This window comes from Pinus tabuliformis, chromosome 4_1, assembly GCF_031772625.1.
Source record: "Pinus tabuliformis cultivar Carrire ecotype Pingquan chromosome 4_1, CPIR1, whole genome shotgun sequence".
NCBI classification, from domain to species: domain Eukaryota; kingdom Viridiplantae; phylum Streptophyta; class Pinopsida; order Pinales; family Pinaceae; genus Pinus; species Pinus tabuliformis.
In genome coordinates this window covers 914452307-914457708 of record NC_142303.1, presented here as the reverse complement: position 1 = coordinate 914457708, position 5402 = coordinate 914452307, and the positions used below count along the sequence as shown (strand labels likewise).

General features: G+C 33.5%; 1 pseudogene; it reads left to right on the top strand.

The window, feature by feature from the left end:
- The first annotated feature begins 659 nt into the window (after window positions 1–659).
- Window positions 660–3961, top strand: LOC149179124 (uncharacterized; annotated as a pseudogene).
- The last annotated feature ends 1441 nt before the right edge of the window (window positions 3962–5402 follow it).

The window sequence follows — 5402 nt, the reverse complement described above, 5'->3', positions numbered from 1 at the left end:
CATTTTCAAAATTGAGTTTTTTAATATTAGTCGACACATTTTTTATTTAGTTTATTTTTTTAAAGTAACTTTACACATATCTTCAACATATACAATATATATTAGCCGACACATATTTTTTTTTTAATGTAACGTTACATGACAACATCTCCATCATATACTCGGCTGTGATTGACATTTAATTTTTATTTTAGATAATATATATATATATATATATATATATATATATATATATATATATATATATATATATATATATATATATATATATATATATATATATATATATATATATAGTTTTATAAACATTGTTATGTTATGCTATTATTAATGTACTTTTCTAAATCTTTATATATTATTAAAAATATATTTACTCAATAAGCATTTCCTCTGTGGGTGAGGAGACAGTGGCAATAGAAGACATTAGTTTTTGTCATCCTCTAATCAATTAAAATAAGAGATGTGTGCTATTTCACCCCGCCAATAGGAGGCATTGCAGCACAACGGAGATCAGATCTTTGCCTATTCTTCTTCTTTCTTGTTGAGGAGGCGTAGACAAACAAATTCTTCTTACCGGTTTTTTCAAATATCAATGGTGACGTCAGGGAGAGGAAGGAGATTAGTTTCAGATCGATCAGGTGTTTGGGTCCTTTAGAGAGATGGCAGAAGAGAAGCCCAAGATAAGTAATGTGTGGAATACAGTGAAGCTATTTTTTAATGGAGGAGCCTTTGGTATGGTTGCCATGTGTGTCATCCATCTCGTTGACATGATCAAGGTGCGCATTCAGTTGGGTTAAGGTTCAAGTTATAATGTTGCAAAGAACATGCTAAGAGATGAGGGCTTTGGTGTTTTTTACAAGGGGTTATTAGCTGGTTTGTTAAGATAGGCAACCTACACAACAAACATCTTGGATCATTTAGGATATTAACAAACAAATCAATTTACACTAATGATGGGAAACCACTATCTCTCTCTCAGAAGGCTATTTGTGGATTGACAGCAAGAGCTATTGGGTCATTCACATGCAAGAGGATTCAACTTTTCCTGCTACACAACGATGACATTACAAAAATGCATTCCATGCACTATACCCTATTATAGGTGATAAAGGGTTTCTAGCCCTATGGAAAGGGGTGGGTCCAACAGTTTTCCTAGCAATGGCCTTAAATATGGGCATGTTTTCTTCTTATGACTAGTCTCTAGAATTTTTGAAGGACACCCTACAATTGTGGTTGGTGCAAGTGTTGTTTCTAGTTTTTTTGCATCAGCATGTAGTCTACCCTTTGATTATGTGAAGACTTGTATACAAAATATGCAACCTGATGCGAGCGGGAAGTATCCATATTCAGGCTCCATGGACTGTTTTTTTTAAACATTCAAAGTAGGGGGGATTGTTTAAGTTCTATATTGGGTTTCCATTTTATTACGTCTTAATTTCTCCCCGTCATGATGACATGGATATTCTTATATTCATTCATTTTCTTCATCCTCAAAGGTTATGCATAACTTTGTCCTACTTCCCAAAACCTTATTTCTTCACCCAACTATCATTAGCACTCAAATGGCATCGGGGTTTGGGTTTTCTTGAATCTATTTTCACTTCGCGAATTGGATTTTTTTATTTTTTTATTTCTTTTTTCCTAGAAGTTGTAGTTTTTTCAATTAGTAAACTTTGGGAAGTCATTAATGAGTGTATGGAAGGGGAGGGTAGAGCGTGTTAGAAGAAGCAGGACAATTTCGTTGCACATTCTGGTTTTTTTGGTCGCCGGATTAATGACAACCACCTTCTCAACTGAAAGTTTTACCAAACAAAATACATACCACATTGACTTCGAAGTGGCTGTGGTGGTGTAGAAGTAGTGCCAAGGATGCACTGAGATCGAACCCTAAAACTAATTTTCCAAGTTGGAGGGATTGTACAATACCTACAGAATAATAAGTACATTCCAAGAAAAACCCAAATCAATTTTAGGGATTTAAAAGTAATAAAATAGCTAGGTTAGTGACCACCATTTTTAGGGAATGGTGAGATTCGGCACCATTAGAAGCAAAGCAAAGGATCCTAGAGTCTACCACCCTATTCTTACTGACAAGATTTTTGGTTATTTTTAAAGCCTTCATCTTGAGGCTATGCAAGTCTGAATATGCTTGTGGAGGAGCACCCTGCTGTTGTACTTCTCCACCACCCACTACTGCTCCTAATAGTGCTTCTAGCCAGCCAAATCAATTTTCCATTCCCGCTCCCACCAAACAACTCACGGAAGGATAAGGGGATGGAGATGGAGGGGAAGCTTCAACCATTGAACATGTGAAAGAACATTCCAATGACAAGAACTCTCTCAAGATTTTGTTTCATATCGGGATGATCAAGCATGATGTACAAGGCATCATGAAAACCCTTGACATAATGACGTTAGTGGAACCATATGAGATAGAATGGAAATTGTTGAAGACATGGACACATTATTATATTGGAGACATGAAGGAATTTTGTCATACTTATGAATGTATTTTGCAATTCTCTATGTTCTCCCCTGAGGCTCTGTAGGTACAATGTCTTTTTATCACTTCACACAGCCTAAAATTTTGCTTTGAATGAATGTTGAATATGAAACGTGGTCAAACTCCACCAAGAACTCAATTTGTAGGTTCTATGCATGATGAGCATTGAACATGGGTGCCTTGGTAGAAGATTATTTTCTCACATTTATGTCTTTCCTTTCTCATCTAGGTCCCTTGGTAGAAGATTAATTATTTCATATTTCTTTGTCTTCCCTTTCTTTTTCAGAAGAGTGACAAGGGAATACATATCTTAGAAGAAATTTGATAGCATCACCTCTATATATTTGAAATAGCTAGAAGGGGCACATCATTAACCAGTCTGTGACTTTCTATTTGATGTTGCACTTGTGCTTTTCTATTGGATGCTCCACAAGTACTCGATCTGAGGGGTTTCCCATCTTTCTTACTATAAAATTTCTTTTAAGCATTTGAACTTGCTAGAAGGGGCACATCATTATCCATCATGTGCTTTTCTACTAGATGCTGCACTTGTACAACTTTTAATTAGGATGTAGAAAACCAATTTAGCCCCGAAGAAATTTTTTTCTTCCCTATTCAATACTACCTGCCTAATTGCCTAAATCTTCACTTCTCTCATCAGTCTCTTGTTATGACTGTATGCAATAATTTGGTAATTTTTGTGCAATGTCTAGTTGATTCTAACTTTGTTTCTTGAATTAGCTCCATTAGGAAATTTTCAAATTACTCTTTTCTTTTCCCATCTTTATTTTCATGTTTCTTATTTATCCCTATAAGTTTATTATTCTATGTTTTTTTCCTAAACTGTTACCTTATGAGAAAAAATGGTGTTTTAATGTTGCTTTATTCAGTAAACCTTGGATTTTTGTCTCCAATATATTTCCTCTCTAGTGAAGACTTGATCTATGCTAGAAAAAAACATCTTTCTCCTCTTCAAAGGTGTGGTGTAGCTTCTTACCTCATTATACTTTCCTAAATGCCAACCAATTTTTCTTTCATATTTTTGTTCTCCTAAGGATGTTGCAAAAGGCATGGTTTCACAAAACCTTTAACTTTTCCTTTTAATATTATGTACAACTTTATACACTTCTGTTGCCCTTTTTTGTTCTTCTTTCCTCAACTGGGTGCCAAGTTGCAACATTAGACATGAAGTCAAGGCATGTTGTTTTTTGCAATTAACTCGTTATTCTAAATTGCGTGGATCATACATGAAGCATTGGTATTGCATGGATCATGCAAGAAGTGATGGTATCTTGTGAAAAACATATTGTTGAAGTGAATTACAAGGTGAAAAGTAGATCTTGTTACAATTCAATTTGTTTGTAAATTTACAATAGTCATTAAATGCATGTTATTAATCTTAATGTGTATGCTTTCTGGCAGGGTTTGACGCCATATGAAAAGAAGAAATATGTCTAGAAGATGATTTACATTTACATGATTGGCTATGATGTAGACTTTGGTTATATGGGGAATGTATCACTTATATCTTCTTCTAAATATCTAGAGAAACACTTATTGCTATCCCTTTTTCTTAATGAATTTTTTTGTCCTCTGTGGCCTCCTACAAGTTGGTTTCAGTCAACTTCTCTTATCTTATTTTATGTACTGATATTGTTGTGTTTTGGATTTTTTTCTTTATTCTGTTCACTACTTGCACTTAAATCCATATTATTGGAAATGAAAAGTGCATGTAGAATGCAAATGCAAAATGCAAATATTCTAGGCTTGAACATAATAGATTTTTGTGGATAGGAAATACAAATATGGAATCCATAAAGTTTCTAGAAATATTTCTTAATTTGAGACCAAACATAGAATTATTATTTCATTAAAGGGAAAGACCTCAAAAGCAAAGAAGAAAGAATTGGTGGTTTGAATGTGGTTCCTTGTGTAAAGGAAGTTATAGTCTTAATGTGAAAGGCTTTCGCAAATCAATAGACCAAAAAATGTCCACTAAAGGTGCAAAATGAATTTTGCATATTGGACATATGCAAAATGCATACTGCATCAACATTTTAATATCTGGTGACAAAGGTCTATGCATGTATAGTCACCTAGAATGAATACTATGACATTGAAAAGAATCTAATGCTCATATCTTAAATGTCCATGGTGTTGAGAAACAAGTGATCTGTCATCCTTTCATTTATGTCAAATTTAATTTAAACTTCAGAGTATCTTGCTTAATTTATAGTTCAGTATAACATAAAAGACCAAAGTAATCTGTGAGATTAATGACAGTTTCTTTTTGAATATCCAGCTTGATAATTCTTGATAAATGCTTTCTATAATTTTTTGGGATTAATTCATGGCACACCATTCATGTCCCCTCTACCTAGAAGCTATTCACTTCAAGCTATTGTAAAAAACATTAATAATTTCTTTCTCCCTTAGTCATTTCAACATTACAAAGGATAATTTGGCATACCAACAATAATGAGCTTTTTTGTCTTCTCGGTGACAATGATATTTTGTAGGCTATGTCTTCAAATGCAACTGAAGATATAATTAAAACTATTGAACTTCTATAATTACATATATTTCCAATATGTTCATTTATATATGATTAACTAACATCCACGTACTCTGCAAGTTGTTCATGACTTTAATGGATATGCATTTTTACAGGTTGGATACATTGTAACTTCATTCTTATTAAATGAGAATCATGAATTCTGACAATTGGTTATCAACACTGTCCTCAATGATATCATTGGGTAGAATGAGATATTTCAGTGTTTGGAACTTACAATGGTAAAATCTTGTCTTGGAAGCCCTACTTTTAAATAAATTAAGCTGCTAGGCAGGAAAATATAATATATTTGATCTCTGTTCATTTGTATTTGGAGTAAGCTAC